The 23,704-nt window shown below is 43.6% G+C and overlaps 1 long non-coding RNA gene across 1 annotated transcript in view; it reads left to right on the top strand.

Moving 5' to 3' along the window:
• Positions 1-23,704, top strand: part of LOC117283120 — a 337,433-nt gene that overhangs the window by 85,239 nt on the left and 228,490 nt on the right. The window lies entirely within an intron of this gene.

The raw sequence follows: 23,704 nt of genomic DNA, 5'->3' as shown, positions 1-23,704 counted from the left end.
TAGGTGGAGCCGTGGGGTAGAAAAAGTGTCTTGCCCCTGCCGTAAATCGAACCCCGGTCGACAGTCCATTGTGCCGCCAGCTGTAGAAGTGTATTTGATAAATAAATCGCAAAGCCTAACTTCAGAATTTGCCATCTGTAACTAAATTACCCATCCAAAACCCCGTCTCTTGTCACTCACTCACGTGGCAATATATTTATGTTCAATTGTACACTGGAGACTTTCACTGGAAGATGTCGAGCAATGCTGACTTTCAGCCATCTGGATCCGTGAAACAGCCTCGTTCATATGAGACCTTGAATGGACTATCATGAACCATTAATGATTTTCTTCAATCGATCTGAGAGATGTTTACATAATGCTATTCTGCCATTTTGATTTTCAACATATTGACCAGTTAAAAAGCCTACATTACATAAGGCCATAAATGAACTTTTCTTATAGACTCTGTCATAAAACACTTTTCTAATTTTGGTAAATATCAAGGTGAGAAATCTCTGCGTAACCTCGGTAGGCGATTCTGTTTCTGCGCTGTGAGACCCAATTGAGAAGCCCAGTTTAAACAAATGGACTCTTTGTTGTACCTCAGATGTTTCCAGTTCATGGGGGCACAACTTCACGGTGGACGTACAATATTCTGGGAGAGATAGTCACATGTCTCAGTGAGTAAGACGCGGGTTTGGATTATCGAATCGGTTTATTGGATCATCACTAGTCGTAACTACAATTAGTTCTTACACTCTCAAGATTACTGTAACCATAGCACATGTAACGTCACACACTAAGTACTATAATTCTACTTTTGATCACGCTGCTGTTCCCTTGGAACTTCGGAACTCAAGTGAAGTCAATTCCCATTCCCGTATTCTCCTCGGCACGGACAACGCACAGAAAACACAGTTCTACTGTTGCGTAGCGTGAACCACACAGAAAACAAGTTACGTGATACCTATCTCGCCAGTCCATTGGCGCGCTGACTGTTGCCTAGCAACGAACTATAAACATCCGTCCTATTGTAGCGGTGCGCGTATCGCTGGGTGTTTATCGAGCCGTTGCGTGGCAATGCGTTAACATGTTACAATAATAAAATTGCATTCATTACAGTTGTTAGAGATCAATTGTGTAGTTTCATGCATTTGTAAAATCTTAATAAATGTTTCCTAGTTGACATAAATCTACAGTACATTGGTTTCGAAAATCAACTTTTAAAAAATGAAGTTGATCTTTATGCCAGCACAAAGTTGTGGAAGTAAGGAGATGATGAAAACTGTGTTAATGTTAGAGAGAGCCGTTATACAAAGTTCGCAACGCGTGCCCTTAACCGTTTCAATATTCCGCTGTTATTCGGCATTTTGCTTTGTTCTGATTTTGAAAATTTGAATTTTCTTAGTACACTTAACTTCTGAAATTCCGCTTAGAAGCGGTCGCAAGTAAACTGCGAAAAAGAAACACCGGGAACTTTGTATACTTCTGTACTGTAAATTTGGTTCTTTAGGACCTGGTCTATGTTACTTTGAGCCCTGGAGCTCCTCTTCCTGATGTCTCTTTGCCTGAAGTGGAGACATTTCTAGCGAACTGCAACAGCTCTCCAGCCATCAGCCCTGGAGCTCCTCTTCCTGATGTCTCTTTGCCTGAAGTAGAGACACTTCTCGCGAACTGCAACAGCTCTCCAGCCTTGACCACTGAGACAAAATGGATGCCTGTTTATTTGTGAACTGATTAATTGACGAGAAGTTTGATATGAGATCCTGAACACTCAACACTGCCTCTATCAAAACCCGTCACTGGTCACGGTCCTGAAACAGTCCCATCTAAATCGATTTTGTATAACAACCGCACATCTTCACATGATATTCACATTTTTTCAAGTGGTTTTCTGGGAGTCAGGATAGCTCAGTCGCTATAGAGACGGGCTGCACTGCTGAGGTTTGTTTCCCAGCATCCAAACCGAGTCTGGGGCCCAATTAGCCTTCTGTTTAGTGGAGGCTGTTTTCCTGGGGGTAAAGCGGCAGGGGTGTGAAGCTGAAGACTCGCCTCCGTCTAGTGTTGAGGTCAAGAAAGGTGGAGCTATACTTCCACTTCCTCGTATATATTCGTGGCAAGGTACTTAACTAATTGAGCAAAGGAAAACGTTACCATTTTTTATTAAGCGGGGTTCCTATAAGAACTCAGTACACAGTTCTTATTACGCAGTCTAGTGTAGCCCCTACATTTCACTACGTAAATACTATATTATATGTCCTCTAGGCGTCTAAGCAACGAAATTTGTCTATATGTAATGCCCTCAGTAACTCAGTGGCTTCATCCTTAGGCAAAATGTTTTCCTCAGCGGCTTGGCTTCAAATTCCTGTGATTTAAATTAATCTCTTCATGAATATGACGCCGTATAGTCCGTTGAATATCAACCGACGTTTCGGAAAAACATATGGCCTCCTTTTCAGGTTCGAAGAATAAGCCAAACAGGAAACCAAGCTGAAGTAGGTAGTAAACAAAGGTGTTCCGCCGAAACGTCAGTTGACTTTCAACGGACTATACGGTGTTTTATCCCAGATGATAGAACTCTGCACAACCACGGCTGTGGGGTTGATATTCGGGAGGTGGGCGAACCGAAACTCGGCAATCCTCACTGAGGGGTTTCGTGATCTTTCTCAGTCCCTGCAGGCAACCTCAACCGCTTCCTTCCAAAGCCTTTCCAATTTATTATTCGTTAGATATCTCACACCCCATGCTACAGTCTATGCCCTAAGTGTAAATAGCGGCAGCGGTTAGCATGACGTCATAATCTGCACTTCCCACCAAATATGCTTCGGGTTAATAACCCAAGAAGGATGGGATGGGTGAGGAATACATTTCCAAATTTGGGTCCGGTGACCATAAGTTAGAAAATAAAAGTTTAGATTCGAAAACTGATGGATCTGATGGAAATAATGTTGGAAAATTGTGAGTTGGGTTAATATCGTCACGTGATGGAGTGACTATAGGCGGTTTTTGGATTGGTAATCGGATTTGTTAGACTCGTACAGAGCGTAACTACGCGCAACTACGACAGTCTCTCCGAGTTACACACTCCAAAGATCACTGTAACTACAGCACACATAAACCCTTCTCAGTCTTCACTAGCCGTTGTTTGGTAACGGCCTTCAACAGTGGACGTTTCGCTCCCTCTGGTTTTTCGAACTGTCCCCGGCCTCAGCTACCAGTTTCTCACTTCTCACAACTGTAATTCTCAACTGATTAAGTTCAAAGTCAAAGTAAAAATTTCTTTACGACTGGCGGTTTACCACCAAGCAGTTCATCTTGGCGCCAAGCCCCTTGAGGCTCACGACTAGAAATTATTTCTCAGCTGAATCCTCGCTGTTATAGTCCTTATGTTAACATCCTCTCTGACAAGAGGATGGGTTTGTCTCTTATGAATATACTTGGCCTTTTGACAGGATTACAATGGATCTTAAGAAAATGAAGTTGGGAGCTTTTTGCTGGCTGGAAATGCAACGGAAGTTCTGTAACAGNACCACGCCTCCACACGGGAAGATCAACTACCACTCTTACTCTCAACTGAACTACTAGTCTTCATTATGTAGCCCTAGCACGGACCGCACAGAAACTCTCTCTTTAATTATTGCGTGTTCTCATTACCAGGGAACCAATGAGTGCACAGAGCTGTTCCCTAGTAACGGCTGTTTTACTGTCTCCTGTTTACACAGCTGTTACTGGGCAATGGTTCTACATGTCACAGTATTATAACAAATGAAAGTAAAACTATTCCTGTAACAGGCAGTGGAGGCCCATAGGGTTGTGAGATGTTGAGTTTCCCACATTTTCCAGACAATTGGCTCACAGATTGCGGTGAGGTTGTCAGCCTTACGCGCCGACCGCCATTTACCCCCGAGAATATTCCTGGTACTCATTTCTGTTAGAGGCTGAATCGACCCCAGGGCCATAGTGCGGCTGGAAGGATTAGGTCAATTGAAAAGAAAAATTCAGTGATCTCATCGGGACTTGAACCCGCGACCTTACGGGGTGCAGCATAGTGCCTCAACCAACTACGCTATCGCGTGCCCCACAGGATTACAATGGATCTTAAGAAAATGAAGTGGGGAGCTTTTTGTTGGCTGGAAATGCAACGGAAGTTCTGTAACAATTACTTAGTTACACCTGTTGGATTTGAGGTTCTCACAGTGGTCACTGTGAAGAGTACGTTTTTCTGGGATGCGACGTCGTGTAGTTCGGAGAAATCCCAAAGTTTCGGAGAAACATATCGCTTGCTTCTTCACCTGAGCTTGCCACCTGCTTCTACCGGTTTGTCGTGTAGTTTGCTTTTCGACCAAGAAAATGGAGGTTATAATCCCCCCTCCCCCCGGGCACATCAAGCTGTATCCGATGTACACGTTGTTACAATCCAGATGACTATACTGGGTTATTTCTTGCGAGTAATTTTTGGCACGTCCGAAACAAAAACTTGCAAAACTTATCTGTTATCTTCGTCTTGTCTGTCTGTCCGTCCGTGTGTAACAGTTCGGGAGCTGCTGCATGGATTCTTATGATATAGGTTACTGAAGAATTTTGGTAAATCTTGTCTAAATTTTTCCATTTTTTTAAAGCAGGTTATGATAATTTTAACTACGTACATACCTACACATGTTTCTGTGCTCACCTTCAATATCACCAGCGTATAAACCGTTAAATGTTAATCGGAGATACAGATCTGTCTAGCGGAAGCCGCAAAGGAACCCGTCTCATACATTTTATTCAGCGAGTCCAGAAATTTTCGCAATAATTTAACACGTGATCAAATGTACCAGAATTATACTGCTGTGTATACGAGCACATTGCCTAATTTGTTTCTAATAACTCTTCTGACCACATCTTAAATAACACACTTACGCCCTTTACGCACTAAGAATTAAATGATGTTTAAAGTTTTAGCTGTATGCGTGTAATAATTTGATTTGCATTCATCAGCAAAGCCTACCTATTGCAATGTGACAATTCATCACCACAGAAAACAAATCTGCTATTTAAACAACCCAGAGATATAATTAGAGTCAGGTGATGTTTACGTGAAACGGATCTGACAAATGTGTTAGTTAAAACAGTACATTGTGGTCAGTTTTACATCGTGTAATATTCTGTGACGCGTGTATAACTGTGTATGCTGTAATGACCCTGTAATTTTGTAACAAGAAATTACACGATTTGTATTGTAAGAGAATACACTGTAATTGCATGGAGATTTGTAATGATAATAATAATGAATAATTACTTTATGGGTCACAGAACTTGTATTTCATGACATGTTACAATACTCCAAACAATCGCTTGAAATTATAAATGCATACAAATGTCTTAGTGGGGGTTTCTTCCCATGCCTGGATCCTCAACCCGAGACCACGAATCAAACATGAATTTCAATTTTATTGATTTCACTGTTACACATTGTTACACAAGGCCTCGGACTTTGACGAATACTTTGATAATCGAACTAAGCACAGGGTGAAGTCTAATGCATGTATGATTTTTGTGGGAAATCCAGAAGGAAAGAACCAACTAGGAAGACGTAGACATAGATGAGAGGATACTAATAAAATGAATCTTAGGGAAATGGAATGGGGTGGTATGAACTGGATTCATCTACCTCAAAATAGGGACCAATGAAGGGTTCTTGTGAACACGATAACGAGCCTTCGGATTCCATTCAATTTTAAGAATTTCTTGAGTAGTTGATCGACTGGCGGCTCTAACAAGGACGCAGCTCCATTGAGTTAATTATTTACTTAGATTCAAATCTGTCTAGTCTGGCTGAATGTTTTTCCAAATATTTGTATTGTGGCATTATTATAATTCCCGTCAAAAACTCAATAGAGAAGTATATTTCAACGTTTTTCATGATCCCCATGTCCACTGTGAGCGCAAGTCAACAAACACTAAATTTGTAATATAAGTTAAAGTGGATATCTACGTCTGTTATCGAAGGGTGCATCTAGATCATCTGATGATTAACTCCATCTGTCAGACACTGAGATTAAGCACGTTTTCTGCAAGCGCTAACAAACTAACATATTCGTAACTGAGGTTTCTCGTCGGAGACTGTGAATAAGATTACCTTAAAGCGGTCATATATTAACCTCTGTTTACACGCTTTCGTTAACACGATAATGAATCCTCGAAGAATTCTTGAGAGCTGAGCAACTATTAGATTCTCGGGAAGGATTCTACTCTATACGGAATTACTTTTGTCAATGTAAAACGTTGAGAGTTTGAATGAACTGGATGTTCTCCTGGATCTGTGTCATGCGCCCTAAATGCTTGCAGACCTGTTTGTGTTGCATGGGTTTCATGGGTGCCTGATACGGTTTTACGTCTTTTTATGCAGAATACATTGCCAATGGGAAAAAGAGGAAGCTTCCATACATTGTATGTTCGGGTGAGCACAAGGGTATCGCTCCTACGAGGAAGGGTCAGGAAACAAATCACGAATGGATTTAAAACACGTGATATTCAAACCTCGAAAAAATTATATTCCTCGACATGTCCTCCACCAACATTGAGACGCTTATCCCGTCTCTTTACCAGTCCGTCGAAACCCGCAGCATAGAAGTTTTTTGACTGTTGTCTCAGCCATTTCCGCACCTCCGTTTCAACTTCAACTTCATCAACGAAACGTTTGCCACCCAGCTGTGAACCGCTTTACGAGACAAACACTTCCCACCATAAGCAGGAAACGTTTTTTATGAATATCCTTTGCTCTGAGTCCTTTTGCCCACAAAAATCGGACAACAGAACGCTGCCCTTGGATAGTACAATCCTCAAGTACGGTCGCCATTTTGACTACTGACACCATCCTCTGAAGATGCGCCTGCTACGTAGACTATCAGGAAGATGGACTGTGCTGCTACCTAATGATATACATATTGTAATGTGTTTTGCTACTGAAGACGCCATTCAGATTGTTAGTTGGTTTCTTTAAGAACCTACAAGTCGTAGCTACAAGTTATAACACTGTTACGGGTTTACACACTTTACAAACCCTGCACCATAATCTCTTCACACTTTCTTCAATAGTCTTCCCTTATTCGCAGTAAAACACGGGAGTTATACAAGTGTCGCCGTATTACACACTCGCTACAACTGAACTCGGCGACTGCTAGACTTCAGCTGTCTTCGGCGACTGCTACATTTTAACCCTACTTTTTACGGATTTCAGTTTCCCTTATAAACCCCCAGTCGGACAGCAGAAAACCCACGTCGCTTCACTGTTGCGTAAACGTCGTGTTTACAGGCGTTGCTGGGCAACGCTGCCGAGAGTTGTTTATTGCTGCGTAGCAATCAGCGCGCTTCGTCTCGGCTCGGCTCACTTCGGCTCTACTCGGCACGGTACGGAGAAACACCGATTTCCTTACTTTTGCGTAACTTGGCAACCGACCGTTTATCAAGGAGCTATCTTCGTGGTAACTCGTTCCACCTCCCTTTGCCCAGCAACGGTTAGACGTGTCACAATATGAAACCTATTACAGCCATTACAGCTGTTTTACTTCCATTTATGACCTATTTACTGACTGTTCCTTATAGTTAGACATTGACAATTGTATCAAATGTTTCATTGTCATTTACGAAACTGAAAAATGTCAAGAATAAATAATGAAATGAATATGTGGCATTATTAAATATATTCCAGTATAGTTCTCTTTTTTTATGATCATTTCAAACAAACAGGGATATATTTCCCTGTGACCATGGCATGGCGCATGTTAAGGTTGCGGAGAGAGGGCAACTGTGAATTTATTGAATAAGTAGCCACAGACAGGCTTCATTGGCTGTTATGAGAGAACACAGATAGGAAGGAGACCCGTAGATATGCATTTAAACACACTGGAACAATAGTCAGGACTGGAGGCCTGACAAACCTTGGAAACTTCAACGCCAGAATAAGTGTGAATCTTAATGGTTGTTGTGTAAGATTTGAAGATCTCACGTTGCTGGCTGTGTTCTGAAATATGACGTCATACAGGATAGTGGAAGTTTACTGACGTCTGGGAGGAGAGTACTGTCTCCGTCTGCAGGGTAGAGGAGTAAACCAAGGAATCAGATTTACCCGAAGCTGGAAGAGCATAGGCTGAGGTAGGAGCTCCAATCGACCCAATGGGAGAAAGTAGAGGAGTGAAGGCATAGAGGCCTTCATATGGGCTGTTAAGACGAAACGTCGGTACATTCCTACACGACGTAACCGCTTAATGTGTTCTCTTTGTTCAGGTTCTTTCGTCCGTTATATTCATTTAACGTTTACTTCTGCTACAGTTGATCAGACCCGATACTGGTTGATTCTCTCTAAACAAACATGTCTTCCGTCATTACTAAGTGCGACATTTCTGAGAGCTACAAACCCAACAAATGAAATTTAGTAATTTTAACCTTGGTTGACTCTAGAGTTTCCCTGTATCCGAATTCTGGTTGCTCCTGATTTAAGGTTTCAGAATTATTTTTGGATATAATTTCTATTTATTAAAATCTGAGAAATGAAACGTGAAACTGTAATCAGTGAACTCCTCGGAATGAAGCGAGCACTGGTCTGTTCGTTGTATTAGGAGAACAAACCGGGAACATATGAAGAGGCTATACATATTTCCGCGAAATTAATTGATTGGTGGATATCACATAAAGCGAAACCCCGTTATTTGTAGGCTTTATATCATGTGATGTGATTGTGATGAATTTGATTGGCTGGAGAGGTAATAAATATTTAAACAGTGGGAAAGTACTTGGTGTGAAAATCTCTACGAAGGAGACCACGTGAACAATTAAGAGCCGATTGTAAATTGTGTCTTCTTAAAATATGTTTTGAGCACATGAAGAAGAGATTTCACTTGTCTTGGAATGGGATCTAAGGATGTAGTCTGATGCCGAGACTTTCGGATTCTTGAACGGCTAATTATCCCTTCGTTGTCCAAGGAAAAACATTTTCTAGGATGTTTATTAAACGTCAACGCTGTCCGTGTGTTTAAATAGTTAAGCACAATTCCGTGAAGACATGGGGAAGTGGAGGTATAGCTCCACCGTTGCTGACCTCGACACTAGATGGAGATGAAGGTAAGCGTTACGCCCCTGCCGCTTTACCCCCAGGGAAAGGGTTCCCAGTACCCTTTGGACAGGAGATTACGTGGGCGCCGGAGCAGTGTGGACGTTGTGGAGAAGAGAAAAATCTTGCCCCTTCTGGGAATCGAAATGTGACATGAAGTTTGTAGGCCGTAACTATACTGACTGAGCTATTCCAGCTTCCTAGGATATCAGTTTTATTGCTAAGGAGACTACTTCCCTAGGAAATTAATTTCATTGCTAATATGACTAGCTCCCTAGGACATCAGTTTTATTGCTAATATGAGTAGCTCCCTAGCTCATCAGTTTCATTGCTAATATGACTAGCTCCCTAGGACATCAGTTTCATTGCTAATATGAGTAGCTCCCTAGCTCATCAGTTTCATTGCTAATATGACTAGCTCCCTAGGACATCAATTTCATTGCTTATATGACTAGCTCCCTAGGACATCAGTTTCATTGCTAATATGACTAGCTCTCTAGGACATCAGTTTCAATGCTAATATGACTGGTTCCCTAGGACATCAGTTTCATTGCTAATGTGATTAAATATTTTGAAAACGTTAAGAGTTTAGAAACTGAATTGTGTTGTACTTCAGTTGGAATAACCCGATGAAAGAGATGAAATGGGACACAGAAGCGTAAAGTAAATACGGTCTAAAGGAAGTATGGCACAAAGGTGTGGATTGGCTTTAACTGGCTTAGTATGTAGTTCACTGACAGGCTTTTGCGAACGCGTTAACAATTTCCTGGAGCCACAGACAGCTACGAAATTCTTGACCAATTAAGCGACTGTTAGCTTCTGTAGAAGATCTCTGCTTCATGGTGTACTGAATGAGTTTAGATATTGAAATAAGGACTGCCGTATCTCTTCATCCTATGTCAGTGTGTTCTGATATTTGAACGTACATTCAAGACGTTGCATCAGTAAGTGAAAATGTGTCGTCGAAAATGTAGCCAGTTCTTTATTAATTATGATTATAGATAGAAGAATGATCTTGTGTCACTGTTGCAGAAACCCCGTACCTTTCTGCTGTCTTTATTCCGTGTGTTATTTGTATATTTTGTGCGTGCTCATTGCCCTCCCTACAAAATGATCCTCGGCTACCGGGAACCAGCAATGATTATTGTACCAGTATTCCGTGTGTTCCACCTGGGCGGATGGTGAGTCGCTACAGACTGTATCACAAGTAGGTATGCTTCTCGACTGAGCTTCGAACAGGAGCAGTAATCTGTATTTCAGTCTGACGCACAAACATTCTCTGTACCATTTTACATGTCTGATGGCTTTTACATTAACCCTTTCATTCTGAAGAGGAAGCGAGAAAGAGAAACCAGGAAATGAGGGGGAAGGGGGAGTAATGAGAGACAGTTTATATTTGTGGGGGCGGGGGATAAATATTTCTGGCTTTGAAGGTTCCCAGGCAGTGCCCGCTCGTCCTTCTTGTACAAGCAGTTTCGAGAGAAGGCAGAGCTTTGGGAAATTATCTTGGACTTGAACAGAAGTAAGAAATGTGGCAGGGTCTTTATTGCATTCATTCTGAACTCTTATGTTAACGCTAGTAGAACCCACATTAGAGCATAATTTTGATTTATCTTTGCGAGGGCTGCATGTGGAATCTGGGCACGAACAGAATATTTACTTTAGGACTATTTTCTTTTAATGCTAGTGGGGTGGGACTATGTCCCTTGTACTGAGGCCACTTCTGGCCTATTGTACCAGCCCCAGATGATAGGTGAGGGTGATTGTGGAGCAATTGGTGACGATAGCACTGTTCGCGGTTGCTGTCTTGAGGACCTCAATTCTCACGAAAATGGACACTGTGGATATGATTGAATTTGCCCTTGCAACTCGGAATAACTTTACGGCTGCTCGTTCGTAAGATGCCTTCTTGCAGCATGGCACAGTGGATCCGTGTATGGAGGGCCGGCACGCTGCTGCGATTACACCAAGTCGCCCGGTTAGTTCTTGCGAAATGCGACCGTATCTGTTCTGATTTGCGTGCGGCTCTTGTTACATTTGTCTCCGCCGGCTGCACACGCGTTTACACGCTAAGAAATATGTCCGCTTGTTATGCTTATTTTCCTCTTTTTATCTCGATTTCCTCCGGGTAGATTGTTTGCATGGTACTGGCCGCGCACCGACATCTTCCCATGCGAATTACACGTAGCTTCCCCATTCTGTTTGTCAATTTAAAGCGAGCGGTTGTGTAAGAAGCTTCCGGCGTTTTCTTTCCTCCACATACTTAAACCTGGGGCGCACCATAGACACTAGGTTACAAGCCGGGAGGTCGCGGGTTCTATTCTTGATGAGGTCGCTGGATTTTCCAATTTACCTAATCCTTCCAGCCACACTATGGCCCGGGGTCGAATTAGCCTCTAATATTGAGTACCAGGAAACTTCCTTGGGGTAAAGGAAGAGTGGCTGATACGTAAGGCTGACAACCTCACCGCCATCTGTGAGCCGATTGTCTCCAAAATGTGGGAACCTCGACGTCTCACAACGTTATGTGTCTTCGCGGCCTGTTACAGGGATAGCTTTACTTAACCTCACCGCCATCTGTGAGCCGTTTGTCTGGAAAATGTGGGAGCCTCGACGTCTCACATACCTATGGGCCCCCACAGCCTGTTACAAGGAGAGCCTTACATTTTTTTGTACTTAAAACTATAAATCCTGAAATTCTTTTAAATATTACTCCATTCTAGTTCTCGTTTTACGACTGACTCCGTTGTCCCCCTTCGTACTCCATTCTATGCTCTCTTATAATCCCTCGGCATGGACCCCACAGAAAACACCGTCTTCTCTTATCAAAAAAGCGTGGATATTTGTCCATTACCTAGCAATGAATGTCCTATTGTTGAGAGTGTAACTTCAGGAATGTGTGTACCGAGCCGTTGCCTAGCAATGAGCATATGCGTCACGTTACTCCCTCCTTAAGACTGTTCGTCCCGAATCGCCTTCAGCCTACAGCGCTGGTCGCTTATTTTGCAGTTTCGACGTGTTCTGTTGACGTAGGAGGGACACCCGCCAGCCGCTTCTAGCACTCAAGACAATTGCTGGGTCGCTTGTGCACTGATCATGTTAGGCTCCTTCAGAGAGCTTCAAGACTGTGATGCTAGAGATAAGAGCAGCCTGTTCGAGGCCGTCCATATATATGTCGGTCGTAACCGTGCATAGCCGAAGACTTCTATTCTGTGTGTCGTAGGAGGTCTCCAACACGCTCTTCAGAGTTATGAATCCTCGCAGCGTTTAGTCACGTACGGGTGTGACTATAGACGGGGTATGGATTGGATATTGGGTATATTGACCACTTATACACCACACGACTCGGAACTTCACATAATTACAGCGCTATCGTTGATCTCCACACTTTACAGTTCACTACAGCACCCGCTGAGCCTTTTCCAGCCTGTTGTGTCTTCATCTAGCCGTTCCTTGGCAACGGATTCTAACAGTTGAAATTCTTCAGCTTCAGTGAGTCTTGGTGTCGAGCCCCATCTGGGGCTCATGACAAGATATTAATTATTACTGTTTGACAGTTACGGTCTTGATTCTGTGGGGCGCCCTCTCTGACGAGAGGACGCATCTGTCTTTTGTATGTGCTGCTGGCCCTTGCCAGTGCAATCTTTTTCGGGTCCGAGTCCCTTGGGACTCGCGACCGTATTTTGCTGTCTCAGATTTTAGACTTCTCTTTTCGTCGCCTCCTACGACTCGCAGGGTCACGGTGGAGGTATTCGACCCCGCCTCCACACGGGAGCCGAACTCACAATGCACAATAGACTCCTTATATAGCCTCGGAGTCGACTGCACAGAAAACACCTCTCCCAGCAGTTCCATTGTTGCATCACGTAGCTATCGCACGGACCGCGTAGGGATCACCGCTTCCCTGTTACTCCGTTTTTGTGTGTTACGAATCTGTTGCCTAACATCGAGCGTGTTTTCAGAGCTGTTCCCTAGCAACGGCTGTCTCTTGTGGCGTCACAGTTCTTGCCTTGAGCAGATATGGCACCAAATAAAAAATTGCTTCAACTTTATTAATTAAGTTTGTGATTAAAGGCACACCAATTTTCACAGGCTTGAGGTACCCGTAAAATTGTATTTTACATTTTACGATGAGCCGGGGAAGCTCAGTCGGTATAGCGACGGGCTACGGACTGGATGGCCGCTGTTTCATTCTCAACAGAGGCAAAATATTTTTCTCTTCTTCACAGCGTCCAGACCGTTTCTGGGGCCCACCCAGCTTCCTCTGCAATGGATAAAGTGGCCATGGCGTGAAGCTGACTACTCACCTCCATCTAATGTCGAGGTGGAGCTATACCTCCACTCCCTCGTACGTCTTCATGGCCTTGTGCTTAATTAGTTAAGCACAGGGACAACTTTACCTTTACCATTACTACTATAAATATAATTAGATTATTTGGGTGGACAATATTAAAATGGATCGTAGAGAGATGGATGGGATGGTATGGATTGGATTAATGTAGCTCAGGATAGGGACCAGTGAAGGGTTCCTGAGAACACGGTAATGAACCTTCGGGTTCCATAAAATGTTGAGAAGTTCTTGAATGGGTGCACAATTGGCGGCTTCTCAAGAAGGGCTCAGCTCCATGAGTGAGTGATCATTATTGTTGTGACATGTTCGAGAGGTAAGAGCGTAAAGTAAGATACAGGACGGCAAGGTTATGGCAACGGTAAGTAATCAGATAGATGTAATTAGTCGTGCCAGAACTCCGGGCCGCGTTGCCCCAGCGTCGTCTGGCTGTGTATACAGCAAGGTGTCTGCTAATGACTGGGCACTTGCCACAGTCCTCGACTAAGTGATACCACCTCCTTCTGTTTGTTCAGGCATCAAGTGAAGCATCTGTCCTCTTCTTCTTAAACACCTTCTGTGTAAGAGCGGTATAAGTCTCAACCATTTGAGACCCTGAATGCACAGATGTCCTTGTCAGGGCATCGAGAGAGGAAAACAAGGGGTGGAGTAGGAACACGATGAAGACAGTAACAATAGGAGAAGAAGAAAATGAAATGGAGAACAAGATGAGGGGAACAGAATTCAATATTTTAGACATAAATGCACCTGTACTTGCTGCCTGTAAGTACTATAATCACGATTATAGTGGTTGCAACTGGGTACAAGTGCGTACGTAATGAATTCACAGTTTGCAATACATTTATCTTCATTCACTTATATTTGTAAATATTCACCTGATGATGAACAACATTAGGTCGAAACATGTAGTGATTTTAAGAAATAGCAAGAAGTTATAGGAAGAACAAATTGCCTGACATCAATAGGAGGGGATACACATTTCTTTTATTGCTAGTGGGGTGGGACTAAGTCCCTTGTACTGTGGCCACTTCTGGCCTATTGTACCAGCCCCAGATGATAGGTGAGGGTGATTGTGGAGCAATTAGTGGAATGAAGCTTGACAGGGGAAACCGAAGTACTCGGAGAAAACCTGCCCCAGCGCCACTTTGTCCACCACAAATCCCACTTGAGCAGATCCGGGATCGAACCCGGGCCGCCGAGGTGTGAAGCCAGCGACTAACCGCTTGAGCTATGGTGCGGCCCAGGGGATACATATACACATAGATTTATGAATTACGCGGTTGAGATGAGCTCACGTGTCATGGTGTACATACCAAGTTTCATGAATACTGGTTCAGGAATACGAAAGTTGATGGAAGGGGAATACACGCACAAGGACATACAGACTGCAGGCGGGCTACTGCAATTAACGTGTATTGTGTAGTAGATTCATGAAGCTCAGTACGAGCGGCTTGTACTGATACACTGATCCTGTAACAGTGCATTTCCTGTGGCTCTATGTATTTTATGGATTCGTGCCTTTCTTAGGATGTGCTCGTACCGAGCTGGTTGACGTAACGGTTAACTCCATTGATTCCTGTTTTCTTTCATTATGTTACTTATCGACTCTTTTCCAGCACCGAGAATATACAGGATGTTCCAGGAGGAAAAGTCAATATTCTGAGATGTCATAATATCGGTCATTCTAAGCAAAGTGTCCTATTCCGAGCAGTTTCCGAGATACAGCTATTTCACTGTGCTGTTCCAAAATTGTCGATAAGAAAGAGATATTACGTACTGTTTCTAATTACTTACTTACTTACTCATAGAGCTGAGCCCTTCTTGAGGAGCCGCCAATTCAGCGGCTACTCAAGAATTTTCCAGAATTTTATGGAACCCGAAGGTCATTACCGTGGACCGGTATTTATTGTTCAAGTGACAAGTTGCTACAGTTTACCTAGCATAATACATTTTCGAAAGTTCCACCGTCAACATCAATGCACTTTGCACCTCTTGTGAGGACATGGCGTGTTGCTCGTCTGTACAGTGAAATAGCTTTATCTCGGAAACCGTTTGGAATGGGTCACATGTACATACACACTTATTGTGCGTAGAATGGCCGGTACTGTGACCTCTCAGAATATTGGCCTTTCCTCCTAGAACATTCTGTATAGCGTGAGATGTTTGAGTGGCAGATGAATTTGAAGTGACTTGGAAGCGCTTGTAGTCTAATGAAGTACATTTACGGCATTTATCTGTACTCTAGATTCCATAGAGACTGAGGAAAACCACGAGAAGCCTCGGTCAGGGTAGCAGGTGTCCCGGCGTACACTGCAACTGAGCAATTCAGGAATATAAATTTAGAACGTTACAAACGGCAGGATTTAGGCTCGTATTCGAGGGGTGCTTGGCTGTTTTGAGTGAGTGTTCTCGTTGTGTTCCTCAGTCCCTGATAGTTTCGTAAAATATCTCCCCTCCAGGAAGAGGCATTTAATAGGTCACATTACGTATCGTTGAGTGCTAGGACGGTTAGTGAAGAGTGAACCAGACTAAGAGAAACCACGAAATACTTCAGTGGGAACAAGGAGGACTCCTGGCCTTGATAGGAACCTGAGGCTTCCCAAACACAGAACACGATTGCTAGTTATTCGACCGTGACGTTTCTTCGTATGAATATTATTCATGAAATTCCTTCCTGTTCTTACCCCCATGGGGATCAGGGGATTCGCTGTGCACGAGATAGCCTGAGAAGATCGTGTAAGTTTTAAGCGGCTTGAAAGCTTCAGGTTTGCATTAATGTTTGAAGTTTACATTGCTGTAAAGGTTCATATTGTAGTATTCTCATTTATGACACCGTATAGTTTGGCAAGAGCACACGAACACTTCAAAGAAACCTGCTGTCTTATGCCTTGAAGATGGATGTCAATTAAACAGGAGGATTCGGCGAAGCTAAGTTGTCCGTTTGTCCAACACTTTGCTTCGAACGCGAAAAAAAATAATGTACGAGATTCTCAAGGTTTTGATTATGAAGATTTATACCTTCTGGTGTACAATTCCGCGTGGTTCGGAGAGAACCAGATGGTTCGGAGGAACATATCACCTACATTTTCAGGATCGGAAGGTTAAATCTAGTAAGAAACGAACAACTGGACTCAGCTTGCTACCTTGTTCTTTAGGTTTCTGGTTCTGTATACTCTTAGACCATGAAGATGGAGGCGATATGCTCCTCCGAAGTATCATGCTTTTTCCGAACTACATTGAGTTGCAACTCTGAAGTCCGTACAGTTCAAATCTACCTATATTGTCAAGTGATATGAGTGACTACAGACGGAGTTTCGATTGGTAATCGGATTTGTTGAACACTTACAGAACGTAACTACAAGTAAACATAGCGCTATCGCTAATTCACATACTCTACAATTCACTAGAGCACATACGAAATCTTTCAAGTCTGCTGTATCTTCACCGGTTATCGCTTGGTAACGGCTTCCAATTCCGTAGCTTCCTCATCTTTCGTGTTCATGAACTCACAGCCAGGCAACGGTCTCACTATCTCATTCCTATTCTCTCAATACCGTCTTAAAACTCTCGTAATCGTAGCTGCTTCTTGTTGTACAGCCTTCGTACGGACTGCACAGAAAACATCTCTCCCAACTGTTCTAGTGTTGCAGCATATGGCGGTCGCTCGGACCGCATAGAGAACACCATTTCTCTCTTCCTGTTTACGACCATTACCTCTGTATATACTAAATGTTCATACTTCTATATGTAGCATTTTCGGACAGGATGCGTCGCCATCAAATAGGAACATAGATCGTGACATCATCACTACAGAATTACTACATTCTCTATTTAACATAAGATGGGAAGCAGAGTCTCCATACAGCAGACCTCGTTGGACACAGAGAACATTCCTTCCATCAAACCAAGACCTACCCTAAAAATGTTTTAGATGAAGAACAAAAATGTTAGCTTTATCATCGGCGTCAGATATGTGAGTGGTCAGCTTCACGCCCCGGCCGCTTTATCTCCAGACAAGGAGCCCGCAGTACTCGCTTAATAGAATGTTAGGCGGGCCTCTCAGAGTCGGTCTGGACGCTGCTGTTGAAACCCGTGTCGTTCATCTGTGGCCTAGTCACTACTTTGACTGAGCAACTGTTTGTAACGATTTCTGTGTAGAGAAACTCTTTTTGTGCTTGAAAGCACGGCGGTTAATGTGCTCGTATATAACACCATTTTAAGATTAAACATGTGAGCATTTTGCCTGCAGACTAATCACTCCTCTTATGATTATAAGAATAAACAGCATTAAACGTTTCGTCTTCGTAGCGGGGATGGAGTACTGTATTTCCTGCGAGACAGGAACTTGGAATGCTGTTTTAATATTTTTGTAAAATGAATTCATGCTTAAAAGGAAAGGAATTAGTTCCGAACACTTCGACAGCTTATTCAGGTGTGTGACGAACATAGAAATGTGTCCACATAACACCAGGACATAGATTATTTTTCCATTAACGTGTGCCAGTCTTATGTTTGGGAATTATTTCCAATGAAAATGTAAGTATAGAGGTGTTCCATGCTATACTATCCGACACGCCCACTTTCAAGCACCTATACCTATATATATATTCCTGCTTTGATTACTCCTTTAACACATACATGTGTCTGTGTGTGTGTGTGTGTCTGCATTTCAAATTAAGAATGCATCACGGGACCATCTGTTGGAATTCTACTCAAAACCATTAAAAATAATAAAAAGAGGATAACAAAAAGAGAGTAATCTTGCTACGTTTGTCCCATGGACCACCACCCTTGTACTTTTTATCTCTCTTCGCTCTGTGGCTTTGTCCTTGTGTTGATCTAATGGTCATTTGTATGCGTACCCATATGTATGTTAACACTTCCCCCCGACTCACCCCTTCTATCTAAGCTCAAGTTTATTTACACATCCGTATTTTCCCAATTAAAAATGTCCACTGCTTTGCTTTTGTGATACTTTTTCTTGTGGAAAGTGTGTTCCAGCTAATTCACAGCTTGTAGCATAAGAATAATGAGCGAACTGTGCATACAGCGCGTGTCGCGGTCTTGCTTCTTTGTCCTTTGTGGGTACAGTACGTTCAAAATTACATGAACCCACAGCACGCGGAGGTAACAGTATTTGTGACCACCCTGCAATCAGCACTATCCGAACGATATAAATACAATGCAATATGATACAAAACTATACTATAGATTATATTTATTATATTCCTATCAACACAGCTATCACCCCACCAACTCAAATACGTACAGATGTGCAGTGAGAGGACATGTGCTCGTACATTAACAACATAAGCAACAATAGAAAGCAGAAGTTTCCTCGCCAAAAATTGTAACACCTGATGATGATCACATTGGTCGAAATATTTAGTGAGTGACTTTGAAACTTCTAAAGTGAATAACTTTTAATAAATTTTATAGAACATATTGCTGCACGTGAGACTGTAAAGAAGTAATCGACACTTAGTCAAATGAACTTGTGTTTCATATCTGAAACGTCTGTGAGGGTGAAAAGGTAAAGCTATATCCTTGTAACAGGTCATGGTGGCCCATAGACTCTCACATTTTTTTGTAGACAATCGGCTCACAGATGGCGGTGAGGTTGGCAGCCTTGCGCGCCGGTCACCCTTTTCCCCCAGGAAGATTCCTGGTACTCATTGCTGTTAGAGACTGAGTCGATCCCAGGGTCATAGTGCGACTGGAAGGCTTAAGTGAGTTGAAATATTCAATTACCTTATCGGGACTGGAACCCGCGACCTTCCGGCTTGTAGCACAGCGCCTCAACCAACTACGCTACCGCATGCCCCCATATAGTCTGTGTTGAACGAGATATCTGGTTTCCATCTACGCAACTGTCTGATGATGACGTCACGTCACAGATATTTCAGTCACAGTGTAACATGCTAGTTTCTATAGTGAGGAACTGTTAACCTCTCGCCCAGTTTCCCATGAATGAGGATAACACCTTTCTGCCGTTCTAGAGTGTTTATCGAATATATTAGCTGCTACTAACTATGCAAATTTATATATAAATATAGTTCCACACATCCTTGACCTCGGCCCTAGTTGGAGGTGGGCCGTCAGCTTCACGCCCCGGCCGCTTTACACCCGGGGAAAGAGTCCCCGGTACCCGTTGGATAGGAGGCTGGGTGGGCCCCAGATTCGGTCTGGACGGCGTGGAGAAAAGAAAAATATAATGTCTCTGACTGGACTCGAACTCCGACCCATCGGTGGTTCAGCCCGTAGCCAGGCGCTATACCGACTGTGCTGTCCCGGCAGCCGGTATTATCCAACCAATTAACGAATGACATTAGGAACTTCTGGGAATAAAACCAAGTGGGGTCTCCTCAACATAATCTGCATCNCAAACGGCGGTCGCTCGGTCGGTATAGTTCGCTTGCTGACTCAAACCACGGAGTGTGTTTTTTGTTTATTATTTTTATTATTTAAGATATTGTAATGAAACTGCAGAACCTGTGTGCATTGGATTTGTCGGATGTGTTCCGAAAGTTTCGAGCGGTTCCGTGTTTATGATTGATGACGTAGAGACGGTGTATGGATGCGTTTATGATTTACTTCTGTATCGGGTGTCTCTTGCCATATCCCTAATCGTTTGTTAGATATTGCCCTGAATCAAAAGTTTGAGCAATTGTTCGCGCCCTGCCACGTTAGTACAGTCAATCTGCAAAAGAAAGCCTTAATATATTTTGCATATTTTTTCTTCAGTTTGAATGATCCCATCTCAGAAGTTCACTTATGTTCAGTGTTGCTATTACTGATTGTAGAAAATTAAAATTTCGACGTTGGGAAGCTTTCAGTGGGAGATTTTTTTTACCAAGTCTCGTGAGAAATCGATCTGCTGGATCAAAAGTTGAAGGGGACACACAGACACACACAGAAGTAACATGATGGTCTCATAAGCACATTTAATTTCCTGAAGAAACGAAAATGCATTGAAAAAATGTCTGAACACCTGAGGACTTTGTTCAGCTTACGATGTGAATAAAAGGAGCCTGGATAGCGCAGTCGGTAGAGCGACTTGCTACGAGCTGGGCGAAAGAAGGGTCGGAGTTCCGAGTCCCGGTACTGTCCCGGGTAAAGCGGCCGAAGCGTGAAGCTGACCAGTCACCTCCAGCTAGTGCCGAAGTCAAGGAAATGTGGATTTGTACATCCATTCTTCCATACGCCTTCATGGCGTAGTGCTTAATTATTTAAGCACAGGGACAACTTTATCTTTACGATATGAATAAGAACTAGTAATTTCATCCCTGGTCAATTGCCCCCACTGCCAGCACGTCACATTAAAGGTACTTAACCCTGAGTTGAGTTCTTACTGAAGCAACCTTCACGGTGTAATATTGAAAACGTCCCGAAATTACGACTAAGTGGTTGCGAAGCGTACACCTTGTTATTACTGTGTTTCCTAACCTGAGAACTGCCACACAGTGCATGAGGAGCAATGATTGTGGTTTCAAGTCAGATGGCGCATTGGGCTGTGGGTACGTGATGTCAAGACCAGTCACGTGGTGTGTTCCCACGGTTTGTGGACGGGTAGGAACGGCAAGTGCTTTTGTTTCCGTGTGCAGCCAGCAACGGGTAACGATCATGGTCGTGCAGACAGACGCAGAAGTGTACGGACGGCGTTAACTAGAACTGTTAAGCGTCTCAATTAGGAATCATAGTCAACTGAGGAGGTCCTATGCTCAGTTCTCGGCCCGAAACAGGTTGTCTTGAATGAATGTCTCCCTGGCTGTTATCACTCGCCCCAGTCACATACCGGCTTAATAACTCAACTCAAGCCATGAATGATTCCTTCCTTTGATCGAGTACGTTCCTCTTGCGCGGCACGAACCACATAGAAAACGACGCCTCCAACAATTCTTCTTTGCCGCGGAAAAGTATTTGCCGATCCATTGCCTTGCAACGATGGAGGAATAGACAGATCCACAGACTCTTCTTTGATACTACGCGGACCGCATAGAAAACGAAGCGTCCAACAAATCTTTGTTTCGTGAATTCGTTGCTGCGGGAATGTGCATACCGAGCCGTTGCCTAACAATTATGGGGGATACATATACAAAAAATAATTTAGAACAAACAAATGGAAAATTTAATGACGTAAGTAATGCCGATGATAATAAATAAAAAAAGGATCATTGTAGAGATTTTGTTTAAAAACAATAAACAGACAATACATATATTCATCGATTCAGAAGTTGTGCTTGTTTTTGAAAGTAATAATGCAGTTTTGAAAAAAACTGTCTCACGTTTTGCTTGAACAGACAAATGACTCATCTGCCTTCTGCAATGTCATGTGTCTTTTAAAGTACGTACTCAACTGTGAACACCAATTTTCATACTTCGATCCATATTATCTGAAATCCGGATTAACTGTAACTGGATTAGCGAGTGTTTTATGTACTCTGTACTCTGAGCTTCTCTTTTGTTTTTGTTGCGATAAGTCAATAACTCTCACTCGCGTTAGATCATCTGAAGTGGAAAAACTGTGGCAGAAGGGTTGGTTGCATAATTTAACGCTTTATTCCAGCATTTGTCTGGAGGGCCGTACGAAAATCACGAAGGACTTGAGCGAGGACAGCCAGTGTCCCGTCGAGAATCAAACCGGAGAACTCTCGATTACAAGTCACAAGATTCTAAATCTGAAGGGACTCTGCATACAAGACTGCACGGTGTCAGATTCCGTAGGACAACGGCGTGAGCAGTCACATGACCTCTGCTGTCTACAGTGTCCGGCCCCAGCCACTGGACAGCTCAGCTACTGCGCACACGCGGATTTAAGCGGAAGAGCCGGACGCCTCTTTCGTCAAGTCGGGGAAAAACAAGTTGACGTCACGGCTAGCAGGGGATTTAATTTACCCCACCCATCGGTGTAGCCTTATTAATGCCGGGAGCCGGGATGGCTCAGCCTCGACCGAGGAGATGTTCGATTCCTGGTATGGGCAAGAGGTTTATATTTTCTTCATAACGTCCAGACTTGCTGTGGGACCCACTCATATCTTCTATACTATGTGTACCCGTGGCTGTTTCCCCAGGTGTAAAGCGGCAAGGGCGGATTTCTGTTGCGTGATGCTTAGTTCATGCCCCGGTATAATTTTACCTTAACTTACCTTATTCGGGGGTACCCGATAGCGCATTTGGTTGAGGCACTATGCTACAAGGCGGAAGGTCGCGGCTTCGATTCCCGATTAGGTCGTTTCATTTTTCAGTTGACCTATTCCTTCCAGCCGTACTGTGACCCTAGGGTCGACATGGACACTAAAAGAAATGAGTACCAGGAAGAATCTTCCTGGGGGTAAGGGACGACCGGCGCGTAAAGCTGACGACCTCACCGACATCTATGAGCCGTTTGTCTAGAAAATGTGGGAGCCTCGACGTCTCACAACCCTATGGGTCTCCACGGTCTGTTACTGGGATAGCTTTACCTTACCTTATTAATGCAATTTTCGTTGTATGTGGACTTGTGTCTGTCATGTGCCGTTCATCTCTTCATCGACCTTGAAATCTGTAGTCAGGGCGTTCCGACCAAAACTCATAAACCTGCCTTCCGGCTGCATGTACTCGTACCCCTACAAATCTACGATTGGTTGACCTTCGGTTTCCACGATTACCAGAATGTTTTTGAAGCGACTTGCAATTATAAGTGTGAGAAGAATCGTTCCGTTCGGTTGCATGAGGACTGTGAGTGCAAACAGCATTTCTTATTGTCACTGTTGCCCCGGCAAGCAGCCTGACCACAGCCTCGCTGAAATGTTCCGCCACCCCGCATTGTTTTGCTGTAGCCTTCCTGTCTGATATTGTTCAGCTGCCCGTCCTCTCGCCGGCCGAAGCAGCTCACGAATGTGTTTCCCACATTCTGCAATGGGCTGGAATCCCACAGCAAGCTCCCACTCCATAGACCGTCGCTTACAGCGATTACGCTACGGGCTCGATAACAGAGGTTCGGTTCCTGACAGGGGCAAGAGTGTTTCTCTCCATCACGGCGTACAGACCGGCTGTGGGGCCCCTCACCCTCCCATCTAGTCACTACGTAGGGCTCTCTCTCCAAGCACAGAAACGCTCTTATCTTTATCTGGCGCCGAAGAAAGCAATGCGTGGAGCTATACCTTCACTTCCTCATGTCTCCATGCCGCTGTACTTAATTAGTTAAGCACAGGGGCAACTGTACCTTTTACAATAGCTAGACTGAAGGATAAGTTGGAGGGGATTTGGAAGGAACCTGTTGTGGCCTAATTGGGGTACTGTCC

The sequence above is a fragment of the Cryptotermes secundus genome, unplaced genomic scaffold (genome assembly GCF_002891405.2).
Source record: "Cryptotermes secundus unplaced genomic scaffold, Csec_1.0 scaffold313, whole genome shotgun sequence".
NCBI classification, from domain to species: Eukaryota; Metazoa; Arthropoda; class Insecta; order Blattodea; family Kalotermitidae; genus Cryptotermes; species Cryptotermes secundus.
The sequence above is the reverse complement of the archived record's forward strand: the minus strand, read 5'-3'. Positions and strand labels throughout refer to the sequence as shown.